The following is a 13,785-nucleotide window of genomic DNA, read 5'->3' on the forward strand; positions in this document are numbered from 1 at the left end:
TACCATAAATAGTGTTAGTGTAGACAACAAGAGCTACTAGTTTTCTCTGCTAAAAAGGATTAAACTATTAAGGAGTTTCAGATTGTTATGGCTAATGGATCATCTACGCATATGTTATTAGCTTAATTACCTATGTTTGCAATTAATTGCTTTCAATGTCACCCTATTCAGTGTTTAACGGTATTGTTTCCAATTCATTTTTTACTTTACATTGTTTTCAATCAAATAATAATGATTGACAGAATATTGTAGAGTACCATGTCCCATTAACTTCTATGATACGTTTGCTTGTGGTCATGTACACAACTACCCCAGAACTCTGTTTTTTGTCTACTTTGATGCTTCCATAATTAACCACCAGGAAAATGCTGTCTTTAGGACTCCTGCTTCTTTTATTCCAAAGACAGTGTCCTCTCATCTATACTATAATCGCGTTTGTAACACGTCCATCACCGTCGCCAGTTGCACACGCATTCTCCAAGGAATGTTGGCTGCGTGAGGCAGCCAAAAGAATGTTGGTTGTGTGCGCAAAGCAACATCCCAGTGGATTGCGAAAAAGGCAGTGTGGGGAAAGAATCCGAAAAACTATCCGGCCGCACGAAGTATAAAAAAAATAAAACTAACCGCCCACACAAAGTATTAAGAAAAAAAACTAACCACCCACACAAAGTATTAAGAAAAAATAAACATAACCGCCGTACTATGTATTAACAAAAAAACCTAACCCTTAAATTGCTAAACTCCCACAACAGAATTTATCTAACCCTTACACCAACAAACCCTCACAATGCCAACTAAATAAATTACAATATTAACATCTAAACTGCCAAACCCTACAAGGCCAACTAACTACTTATACTATTAACCCCTAAACCGTCAACCCTCCACATCGCAATAAACCTAATTAACCTATAAACTCCTAAAACGCCAACCCCCCACAACGCAAATAACTAACAGCCAGATTACGAGTTTTGCGTTATGAGAGGCTCGCTACTAACTTGCAAGTTATTTCCACCGCTCAACTTTAATAGCGCTGCTATTACAGGTTTGCAAAAAAACTGAGTTTGTGGGCAATATGGCAGCGTTGAGCTCCATACCGCACACAAATACCAGCGTTGCTTTGAGCTGCTTTGACGTGCTTGTGCACGATTTCCCCATAGACATCAATGGGGAGAGCCGCTAAAAAAAAGCCTAACACCTGCAATGACGGAGCGTAAAGCTCCGTAACGCAGCCCCATTGATGTCTATTGGGAAAGAAATTGTATGTTTACACCTAACACCCTAACATAAACCCAGAGTTTAAACACCCCTAATCTGCTGCCACCGACATCACCGCCACCTACATTACACTTATTAGCCCCTAATCTGCTGCCCCCAATGTTGCCGCCACCTACATAAATGTATTAACCCCTAATCTGCCACCTCCATTGTCACTGCCACCTACATAAATTTATTAACCCATAATCTGCCGCCACCAACGTCGCCGCCGCCACTACTATACTAAAGTTATTAACCCCTAAACCTCTTGCCTCCCACATCACTAACACTAAATAAATATATTAACCCCGAAACCTAACCCTAAGTCTAACCCTAACTTTAACATAATTAAAATAAATCTAAATAAAACCTATTATTAATAACTAAATAATTCCTATTTAAAACTAAATACTTACCTGTAAAATAAACCCTAAGATAGCTACAATATAACTAATAGTTATATTGTATCTATCTTAGATTTTATTTTTATTTCACAGCTAAGTTTGTATTTATTGTAACTAGGTAGACTAGTTTTTATTTTGGGGGGGCTTTTGGAGTAATTCGTTTTTATTTTTGATAATTTCTTTTTTTATTTTGTGTAATTTAGTGTTTATTATTTTTATTATATTTATTTAGATAAATGTATTTTTTTATTGAATTTATTTAATTTTATTGTAATGTTAGGTGTTAGTGTAACTCAGGTTAGGTTTAATTTTACAGGTAAATTTGTCTTTATTTTAACTAGGTAGTTAGTAAATAGTTAATAACTATTTACTAACTACCTAGTTAAAATAAAGACAAATTTACCTGTAAAATTAAACCTAACCTGAGTTACACTAACACCTAACATTACAATAAAATTAAATAAATTCAATAAAAAAATACATTTATCTAAATAAATATAATAAAAATAATAAACACTAAATTACACAAAATAAAAAAAGAAATTATCAAAAATAAAAACGAATTACTCCTAATCTAATAGCCCTATCAAAATACAAAAAGCCCCCCCAAAATAAAAAAAAACCTAGCCTTCACTAAACTGCCAATAGCCCTTAAACGGGCCTTTTGCGGGACATTGCCCCAAAGAAATCAGCTCTTTTACCTGTAAAAAAAATAATACAAACAACCCCCCAACAGTAAAAGCCACCACCCACACCACCAACCACCCAAATAAACCCCCCAAATAAAATGCTATCTAAATAAACCTAAGCTCCCCATTGCCCTGAAAAGGTATTTTGATGGGCATTGCCCTTAAAAGGGCATTTAGCTCTTTTACGTTGCCCAAAACCCTAAACTAAAAATAAAACCCACCCAATAAAACCTTAAAACACTAACACTAACCCCCGAAGATCCACTTAGTTTTTGAAGACCGAACATCTATCCTCATCCAGCCGGCGAAGTCTTCATCCAAGCAGCAAGAAGTCCTCAACGAAGCCGGGAGAAGTCTTCATCCAGGTGGGCAGAAGTCTTCATCCAGACGGCATCTTCTATCTTCATCCTTCCGATGCGGAGCGGCTCCATCTTCAAGACATCCAGCGTGGAGCATCCTGTTCATACGGTCCCAGCCGTGCACAGAAGGTTCCCTTTAAGGGATGTCATCCAAGATGGCGTCCCTTAAATTCCGATTGGCTGATAGAATTCTATCAGCCAATCAAAATTAAAGGGTAAAAAAAATCCAATCAGCCAATAGGATTGAGCTTGCATTCTATTGGCTGATTGGAACAGTCAATAGAATGCAAGCTCAATCCCATGGGCTGATTGGGTCAGCCAATAGGATTGTAGCTCAATCCAATTGGGTGATTGCATCAGCCAATATGATTTTTTACCTTTTAATTCCGATTGGCTGATAGAATTCTATCAGCAAATCGGAAATCAAGGGACGCCATCTTGGATGACGTCGCTTAAAGGGAACCTTCAGTGTACGGCTGGGACCGTATGAAGAGGATGCTCCGCACCGGATGTCTTGAAGGATGAAGATAGAAGATGCCGTCTGGATCAAGACTTCTGCCCACCTGGAGGACGACTTCTTGCCGCTTGAATGAAGACTTCGCCGGCTGGATGAGGATGGATGTCTGGTCTTCAAAAACTGTAAGTGGATCTTCGGGGGTTAGTGTTAGGTTTTTTTTAAGGGTTTATTGGGTGGGTTTTATTTTTAGCTTAGGGTTTTGGGCAACGTAAAAGAGCTAAATGCCCAAAACCCTAAGCTAGCATCCAAATGCCCTTTTCAGGGCAATGGGGAGCTTAGGTTTATTTAGTTAGGATTTTATTTGGGGGTTTGGTTGTGTGGGTGGTGGGTTTTGCTGTTGGGGGTTTGTTTGTAAAATAAATGTACGTGTAAAAGAGCTGATTTCTTTGGGGCAATGCCCCGCAAAAGGCCCTTTTAAGGGCTATTAGCAGTTTAGTGTAGGCTAGGTTTTTTATTTTATTTTAGGGGGGGCTTTTTTATTTTGATAGGGCTATTAGATTAGGAGTAATTCGTTTTTATTTTTTGTAATTTAGTGTTTACTATTTTTTTTGTAATTTAGATAAATATATTTTTTTAATTTAATTTATTTAATTTTATTGTAATGTTAGGTGTTAGTGTAACTCAGGTTAGGTTTTATTTTACAGGTAAATTTGTCTTTATTCTAACTAGGTAGCTAGTAAATAGTTAATAACTATTTACTAACTAGTCTACCTAGTTAAAATAAATACAAACTTAGCTGTGAAATAAAAATAAAAACTAAGCTAGCTACAATGTAACTATTAGTTATATTGTAGCTAGCTTAGATTTTATAGGTAAGTATTTAGTTTGAAATAGGAATTCGTTATTAATAGTAGGTTTTATTTAGATTTTTTATAATTTATATTTAAGTTAGGGGGTGTTAGGGTTAGGTTTAGGGGTTGATAGGTTTATTATAGCAGCGGAGTGGGCGGACGGCAGTTTAGGGGTTAATTATATTTAAATAGTGTTTTTTATGCGGGAAGGAGGCAGTTTAGGGGTTAATAATTTTATTCTAGTGGCGACAATGTCGGGGAGCGGCAAATTGGGGTTAATACATTTTTTTAAGTGTGGCGATGTCCGGAGCGGCAGATTAGGGGTTAATAATTTTATTTTAGTGTTCGCAATGCGGGAGGGCCTCGGTTTAGGGGTTAATATGTAGTTTATGGGTTTAGTGTACTTTGTGACAGTTTAGTTTTGAGTTTTATGGTACAGCTTTGTAGCATAAAACTCATAACTACTGACTTTAGATGGCGGTACAAATTGTGATGGTATAGGGTGTACCGCTCACTTGTTGGCCTCCCAGGCAAAACTCGTAATACCGGCGCTATGGAAGTCCCATTGAAAAAGGCCTTTATTAAAAGTGCGGTACTGACGTTGCGTGACGGCCAAAAAAGTGTGCGGTACAGCTATACCTACAAGACTCGTAATAGCAGTGGTAGGGAAAAAGCAGCGTTATACTCATAACGCAAGACTCGTAATCTAGCTGTAATTTAATTACAAAGCCCCCTAACCTAACACCCCCTAAATTAACCCCAATTACTACTAAATTACAATTAAAATAAAAAATCCTAACATTAAATTACAAAAAAATAATCTAACATTACAAAAAATTAAAAAGTCTAACATTACAGAAAAAAAGAAACAAAATGATAAAAAATAAAATAAAAAAATAGGTACTCCCCATTCCTGAAGTCTGGCGTAGAAGGTCTACTTCCAGGCGGCTCCGTCATCTTCTATCTCTATCCGAAGCGAAGGCGGAGCAGAGGTGCAAAGCTGACTTCCCCGATGTACGGATCCTCAGCGACGGCATTCCAAAGCGGCGTGGAGCCTCCACGCCACAGAGTACTGCCACCGCTGAGGATACACGCATCGGGGAAGACAGCTCTTCACCTCCGCTCCATGCCGCCTTCATTCCAGATGAAGATAGAAGATAATGGAGCCGTCTGGAAGAAGACCTTCTCCGCCGGACTTCAGGAACCGTGAGTACCTATTTGGGACTTAGTCTTAGTCTTTTTTTTTATTTTTTGGGGTGGCTTTTTTTTTTTTTTTGGGCTGGAAAAGAGCTGATTGCCCTTTTAAAAGCAGTAAAAGGACTGAATGCCCTTTTTTAAGGGCAATACCCATACAAATGCTCCTTTAGGGGCAATGGGTAGTTTATTTTTTTAGTGGTAAGTTTTTTATTTTGGGGGGTTTGGTGGGTGAGGGGTTTTACTGTTAGGGGGTAATTGGTAATTTGTTTAGGTAAGAGAGCTGTTTAACTTAGGGCAATGCCCTACAAAAGCCCCTTTAAGGGTAGTTTAGTATTAGATTAGGGGGTGCTTTTATTTTTTGGGGGGAATTTTTTATAGGGGTATTAGTTTTGGTTTACATTTTTTATTTTGGATAGCTTTGTTTTTTTCTGTTTTCATTCTCTCAAGTTAAGAAACAGTGGTCTTAAGGTTGCTACTTTGCTTCCTAACCTCTCCACCACCCTAAAGGTAGTGGAGTTACATTATACTGGGACTAATTCATTTGGGATGATTGATACGTCCTGTTCTTTAGTGATTGGTTGTGCAAAAGTAGGGGGTGGGGCTGCACAATCATTTGGTTGTGCAATGATAAGTGCAGGAAGCAGATGGGTGGACAAGTTCTGTGGCTGGGAACATTGTCTGACTGGAGAACAATAAATATGCCCCTTGGCGTGGTCATAACTTTTAAGTATTACCTGAAAGCCACTAAGGAAATTAGGACGATTGATTATCTGTTTTGTCCTTCATTCTGGTTTCAGAAAGGACCATCTGTGCTTTACTGAGGTCATCATTGCCCATGAGCTCAGGAATAAGACTTTGCCATCTAATGTAATGACTCCTATAACCAATGGCAGCTATCATGGAGCTTCTGTGGAAGTCTTGTGCAAGGCAGCCTCGTGATATTCATTACAGGGATATAAACCCAGAAACGTTCCTTAGTGAGACAGACTGATATACCATTTTAAAAAACATTTCCAGTTTGCTTCTATTATCAAATTGTCTTTGTTCCCTTGGTATTCTTTGTTGAAGAGATACCTAAAGTAGCTGTCTGGAGCACTTTATGGCACGAAACAGTGCTGCCATCTAGTGCTCATGCAAATGAATAGCATTGTTCCAAAACCACTGCCTTGTAGTTTTCCAGACACGTCCACTCTCCTGAGCGTGCGTCTCTGCTTTTAAACAAAAGATATCATGAGAACAAAGAACATGTGATCATGGAAGTAAATGAGAAAGTTGTTTAAACTTGCATGTTCTATCTGAGTCACGAAAGGAAAATGTCCCTTTAACGGTATTAACACAGTTATAGGTGTAATGTTGGCTTTTATGTCCCTTTAATGGTATTAACACAGTTATAGGTGTAATGTTGGCTTTTATGTCCCTTTAATGGTATTAACACAGTTATAGGTGTAATGTTGGCTTTTATGTCCCTTTAATGGTATTAACACAGTTATAGGTGTAATGTTGGCTTTTTTGTCCCTTTAATGGTATTAACACAGTTATAGGTGTAATGTTGGGTTTTATGTCCCTTTAATGGTATTAACACAGTTATAGGTGTAATGTTGGTTTTTTTGTCCCTTTAATGGTATTAACACATTTATAGGTGTAATGTTGTGTTTTATGTCCCTTTAATGGTATTAACACAGTTATAGGTGTAATGTTGTGTTTTATGTCCCTTTAATGGTATTAACACAGTTATAGGTGTAATGTTTGGTTTTATGTCCCTTTAATGGTATTATCACAGTTATAGTTGTAATGTTGGGTTTTATGTCCCTTTAATGGTATTAACACAGTTATAGGTGTAATGTTGGCTTTTATGTCCCTTTAATGGTATTAACACAGTTATAGGTGTAATGTTGGCTTTTATGTCCCTTTAATGGTATTAACACAGTTATAGGTCTAATGTTGGCTTTTATGTCCCTTTAATGGTATTAACACAGTTATAGGTCTAATGTTGGCTTTTATGTCCCTTTAATGGTATTAACACAGTTATAGGTGTAATGTTGGGTTTTATGTCCCTTTAATGGTATTAACACAGTTATAGGTGTAATGTTTGGTTGTATGTCCCTTTAATGGTATTAACACAGTTATAGGTGTAATGTTTGGTTGTATGTCCCTTTAATGGTATTATCACAGTTATAGGTGTAATGTTTGGTTGTATGTCCCTTTAATGGTATTATCACAGTTATAGGTGTAATGTTTGGTTGTATATCCCTTTAATGGTATTAACACAGTTATAGGTGTAATGTTTGGTTGTATGTCCCTTTAATGGCATTAACACAGTTATAGGTGTAATGTTTGGTTGTATGTCCCTTTAATGGTATTAACACAGTTATAGGTGTAGTGTTTGGTTTTATGTCCCTTTAATGGTATTAACACAGTTATAGGTGTAATGTTTGGTTGTATGTCCCTTTAATGGCATTAACACAGTTATAGGTGTAATGTTTGGTTTTATGTCCCTTTAATGGTATTAACACAGTTATAGGTGTAATGTTGGGTTTTATGTCCCTTTAATGGTATTAACACAGTTATAGGTGTAATGTTTGGTTTTATGGCCCTTTAATGGTATTAACACAGTTATAGGTGTAATGTTGGTTTTATGTCCCTTTAATGGTATTAACACAGTTATAGGTGTAATGTTTGGTTTTATGTCCCTTTAATGGTATTAACACAGTTATAGGTGTAATGTTGGGTTTTATGTCCCTTTAATGATATTAACACAGTTATAGGTGTAATGTTGGGTTTTATGTCCCTTTAATGGTATTAACACAGTTATAGGTGTAATGTTTGGTTTTATGTCCCTTTAATGGTATTAACACAGTTATAGGTGTAATGTTTGGTTTTATGTCCCTTTAATGGTATTAACACAGTTATAGGTGTAATGTTGGGTTTTATGTCCCTTTAATGGTATTAACACAGTTATAGGTGTAATGTTTGGTTGTATGTCCCTTTAATGGTATTAACACAGTTATAGGTGTAATGTTTGGTTTTATGTCCCTTTAATGGTATTAACACAGTTATAGGTGTAATGTTTGGTTTTATGTCCCTTTAATGGTATTAACACAGTTATAGGTGTAATGTTGGGTTTTATGTCCCTTTAATGGTATTATCACAGTTATAGGTGTAATGTTTGGTTGTATGTCCCTTTAATGGTATTAACACAGTTATAGGTGTAATGTTTGGTTTTATGTCCCTTTAATGGTATTAACACAGTTATAGGTGTAATGTTGGGTTTTATGTCCCTTTAATGGTATTAACACAGTTATAGGTGTAATGTTGGGTTTTATGTCCCTTTAATGGTATTAACACAGTTATAGGTGTAATGTTGGGTTTTATGTCCCTTTAATGGTATTAACACAGTTATAGGTGTAATGTTTGGTTTTATGTCCCTTTAATGGTATTAACACAGTTATAGGTGTAATGTTGGGTTTTATGTCCCTTTAATGGTATTAACACAGTTATAGGTGTAATGTTGGGTTTTATGTCCCTTTAATGGTATTAACACAGTTATAGGTGTAATGTTGGGTTTTATGTCCCTTTAATGGTATTAACACAGTTATAGGTGTAATGTTTGGTTGTATGTCCCTTTAATGGTATTATCACAGTTATAGGTGTAATGTTTGGTTGTATGTCCCTTTAATGGTATTAACACAGTTATAGGTGTAATGTTGTGTTTTATGTCCCTTTAATGGTATTAACACAGTTATAGGTGTAATGTTGGCTTTTATGTCCCTTTAATGGTATTAACACAGTTATAGGTGTAATGTTGGCTTTTATGTCCCTTTAATGGTATTAACACAGTTATTGGTGTAATGTTGGCTTTTATGTCCCTTTAATGGTATTAACACAGTTATAGGTGTAATGTTGGCTTTTATGTCCCTTTAATGGTATTAACACAGTTATAGGTGTAATGTTGGCTTTTATGTCCCTTTAATGGTATTAACACAGTTATAGGTGTAATGTTGGCTTTTATGTCCCTTTAATGGTATTAACACAGTTATAGGTGTAATGTTGGCTTTTATGTCCCTTTAATGGTATTAACACAGTTATAGGTGTAATGTTGGGTTTTATGTCCCTTTAATGGTATTAACACAGTTATAGGTGTAATGTTGGCTTTTATGTCCCTTTAATGGTATTAACACAGTTATAGGTGTAATGTTGGGTTGTATGTCCCTTTAATGGTATTAACACAGTTATAGGTGTAATGTTGGGTTGTATGTCCCTTTAATGGTATTAACACAGTTATAGGTGTAATGTTTGGTTTTATGTCCCTTTAATGGTATTATCACAGTTATAGGTGTAATGTTGGATTTTATGTCCCTTTAATGGTATTAACACAGTTATAGGTGTAATGTTGGGTTGTATGTCCCTTTAATGGTATTAACACAGTTATAGGTGTAATGTTTGGTTGTATGTCCCTTTAATGGTATTAACACAGTTATAGGTGTAATGTTTGGTTGTATGTCCCTTTAATGGTATTAACACAGTTATAGGTGTAATGTTTGGTTGTATGTCCCTTTAATGGTATTAACACAGTTATAGGTGTAATTTTTGGTTGTATGGCCCTTTAATGGTATTAACACAGTTATAGGTGTAATGTTGGGTTTTATGTCCCTTTAATGGTATTAACACAGTTATAGGTGAGCCTTTTTCTTTAAGCAGCATTTGGTAGGGAGGTGTTGCAGACCGTACTTCCTCAGTATTTGCCCTCATATCTTTGTTACTCACCCACTAGTCCTGAATAAGGTTCTACAAGAACAGGACTCAGATCACTTTCACACTCATAGTGGAACATTTGAGGACCCTATCTGCTATGTTTGTGCCATTTATTTGTCACTTCTCTCTCGCCCCTTACTCTTTTAAACCTACTTGTGCAGTAACCTAATGCTGCCCAGTAGGGGAGGGATATATGGAGAGAGGAAGACTTCTGGGGAAGTTAATAATTACTGTAGGATTTTTACTTACACTCTCTAAAATATGGTTCTACTCAGGTTGTGAAGAAACAGATGTATCAATAAGTATCAACAAAATGACAAATGCAAACTATTAACCCCTTAGTGACCAGAGCACTTTTCCATTTTCTGTCCGTTTGGGACCAAGGCTATTTTTACATTTCTGCGGTGTTTGTGTTTAGCTGAAATTTTCCTCTTACTCATTTACTGTACCCACACATATTATATACCGTTTTTCTCGCCATTAAATGGACTTTCTAAAAATACCATTATTTTCATCATATCTTATCATTTACTATAAAAAAAATTATAAAATATGAGGAAAAATGGAAAAAAACACACTTTTTCTAACTTTGAACCCCAAAATCTGTTACATATCTACAACCACCAAAAAACACCCATGCTAAATTGTTTCTAAATTTTGTCCTGAGTTTAGAAATACCCAATGTTTACATCTTCTTTGCTTTTTTTGTAACTTATAGGGCCATAAATACAAGTAGCACTTTGCTATTTTCAAACCATTTTTTTTCAAAATTAACGCTAGTTACATTAGAACACTAATATCTGTCAGGAATCCCTGATTAACTCTTGACAAGTATATATTTTTTTTTAGAAGACATCCCAAATTATTGATCTAGGCCCATTTTGGTATATTTCATGCCACCATTTCACCGCCAAATGCGATCAAATACAAAAAATTGTTCACTTTTTCACAAATTTTTTCACAAACTTTCAGTTTCTCACTGAAATTATTTACATACTGCTTGTGCAATTATGGCATAAATGGTTGTAAATTCTTCTCTGGGATCCCCTTTGTTCAGAAATAGCAGACATATATGGCTTTGGCATTGCTTTTTGGTAATTAGAAGGCCGCTAAATGCCACTGCGCACCACACGTGTATTATGCCCAGCAGTGAAGGGGTTAATTAGGGAGCATGTAAGGAGCTTTTTGGGGTAATTTTAGCTTTAGTGTAGTGTAGTAGACAACCCCAAGTATTGATCTAGGCCCATTTTGGTATATTTCATGCCACCATTTCACCGCCAAATGCGATCAAATTAAAAAAAAACGTAAAATTTTTCACAATTTTAGGTTTCTCACTGAAATAATTTACAAACAGCTTGTGCAATTATGGCACAAATGGTTGTAAATGCTTCTCTGGGATCCCCTTTGTTCAGAAATAGCAGACATATATGACTTTGGAGTTGCTTTTTGGTAATTAGAATGCTGCTAAATGGCGCTGCGCATCACACGTGTATTATGGCTAGCAGTGAAGGGGTTAATTAGGTAGCTTGTAGGGAGCTTGCAGGGTTAATTTTAGCTTTAGTGTAAAGATCAGCCTCCCACCTGAAACATCAGACCCCCTGATCCCTCCCAAACATCTCTCTTCCCTCCCCTACCCCACAAATGTCCCCGCCATCTTAAGTACTGGCAGAAACTCTGCCAGTACTAAAATAAAAGGTATATTTGGGCTTTTTTGTGCATTTTTTGTTAGCATATTTACATATGCTTCTGTGTAGGGATCCCCCTTAGCCCCCAACCTCACTGATCCCCCACTAAACAGCTCTCTAACCCTCCCCCTCTGACTTAATGTGCGCCATCTTGGGTACTGGCAGCTGTCTGCCAGTACCCAGTTTAGTGAAAAAAAATGCTTTTTTTTAAATAAAATATGTCCCTTTTCTGTAGTGTAGCTTTCCCCCAAGACCAACCCCCCACCCCTTCCAGATCCCTTAGATGGTTTTGAAAAAAAGTTTATTTAATTTTTTTTTTACTTTTACTTTTTTACTTTTCTGTAGTGTAGCGGTTCCGTGCGCGCCCCCGACGGTCCCGATCCCGCCCCCCGTGACGTCACGCGCAACACCGATGGCCGCCCACCCGCCTCCCAATTCGGCTCCCACCCACCAACGATACCGGCCATCGATGTCCGGTGCAGAGAGGGCCACAGAGTGGCTCTCTCTGCATCGGATGGCCATGTATGGTTATTGCAGGATGCCTCCATATCGAGGCATCACTGCAATAACCGGAAAGCAGCTGGAAGCGAGCAGGATCGCTTCCAGCTGCTTTCCACACCGAGGACGTGCAGGGTACGTCCTCAGGCGTTAACTGCCTTTTTTTTGAGGACGTACCCTGCACGTCCTCGGTCATTAAGGGGTTAAAGAACACTTGGGAGTGATGATTGTGCTTGTGTTGTGGATTCTGTGCAATGTGTATCGTTTGACTAACCCTACCTCTCCTGGTCGGATAAATGATCTTCTGTTCCCTTTTATACCAAATGACAATACAGCAACAGCCTCTGTTTATATGAAAACTTCAGATATAAAAACATTGCTCAATGTGAATGTGTTAGTTTTATATAATATTTACCTTCTTTATTTCTAGCTAATATAGGACTGGAATGCTCTGATTTACTCTCCATCTGCTAGTTGATTGCTCGCTGTTTCCTGGGTTAATTAGTTTGTCTTTGCCAGTTCATATTAAGCCCTTTCACAATAATAGTGATTGTCCATAGCAGTGACCCCACCAATAATCTCCCTTTGAAAAGCATTGTAAATCCTTGAGAAGAGAGAAATCCAAGCTTATGATTCAAAATGTCTTTGTGTGCATTCATCTCTATGTAGGGCACTAGGAGATTGTTCCTGTTTGCGCTGAAAACACTAACTTAGTGCTAGGAATAGGTTAACGCAGAGCAACACCGTTTTAACCTGTTTGCTGCTGGAGAGAGATGCAGGACATTGTGTAACATTACAAAGAGGCCCTTGTTGCTATCCAGAAGGTTATTTATATCATTGCTAAGTCTATCACTTTGTATTAGTCTTTTTTATAGAATTTATAGTAATAGCACAAGTCACTAAATAGTGTATATGAGATAATAATTGTAAATAGAGAGGATGCGTCCCCCAGATAACTGATCCCATCATACAGTTTATAAACATAAGAAGCAATCCTACTGTGCAGTGTTAATTAAACTTGCACGATTCAAATAGATTATGTAATTTTAAGACACTTTTAAATTCACTTCTATTTTCAAATGTGCTTTGTTCTCTTGGTATCCCTTGTTGAAAAAGAATACGCACATATCCTACACTAGTGGAAGCTAGCTGCTGATTGGTTCCTTCACACATTTGTCTTTTGTGATTGGCTAACTAAATGTGTACAGCTAGCTCTCAGTAGTGCAATGCTGTTCTTTCAGCATAGGATAACAAGATAATGAAGCATATTTGATAATAGAAGTATATTGGCAAGTTGTTTAAAGTTGTATGTTCTATCCAAATCAAGAAAGAACATTTTGGGGTTTCTTGTCCCTTTAAACACAGATGTTGCCAGCCGGGTGGCATTATGAAGTAGCCAGGTGGGGGCAGATTAATACTTTGCAATATTCTTGCATGTTATTTATAAATGTAAGTTAAGCTATACAAAGAACAAATGAATTGCAGAATTTAACATAAACTGATATAGTGCTAATTTGTGCAAGAAACATTGATATATATTATAGCTTATCTTAGCCTTACATTGGCTCACATTTTAGCTCAGTGGTGTGTCCATTAAATAGGTCCTAGGGAGAACATGGACGTGTATTAGAGAAAG

General features: G+C 36.9%; 1 protein-coding gene across 1 annotated transcript in view; it reads left to right on the forward strand.

Annotated features, from left to right (window-relative positions):
- Positions 1 to 13,785, forward strand: part of RHPN1 (rhophilin Rho GTPase binding protein 1) — a 284,175-nt gene that overhangs the window by 234,318 nt on the left and 36,072 nt on the right. The gene's annotated exons all lie outside the window — the stretch shown is intronic.

Source organism: Bombina bombina, chromosome 5 (assembly GCF_027579735.1).
Source record: "Bombina bombina isolate aBomBom1 chromosome 5, aBomBom1.pri, whole genome shotgun sequence".
NCBI classification, from domain to species: domain Eukaryota; kingdom Metazoa; phylum Chordata; class Amphibia; order Anura; family Bombinatoridae; genus Bombina; species Bombina bombina.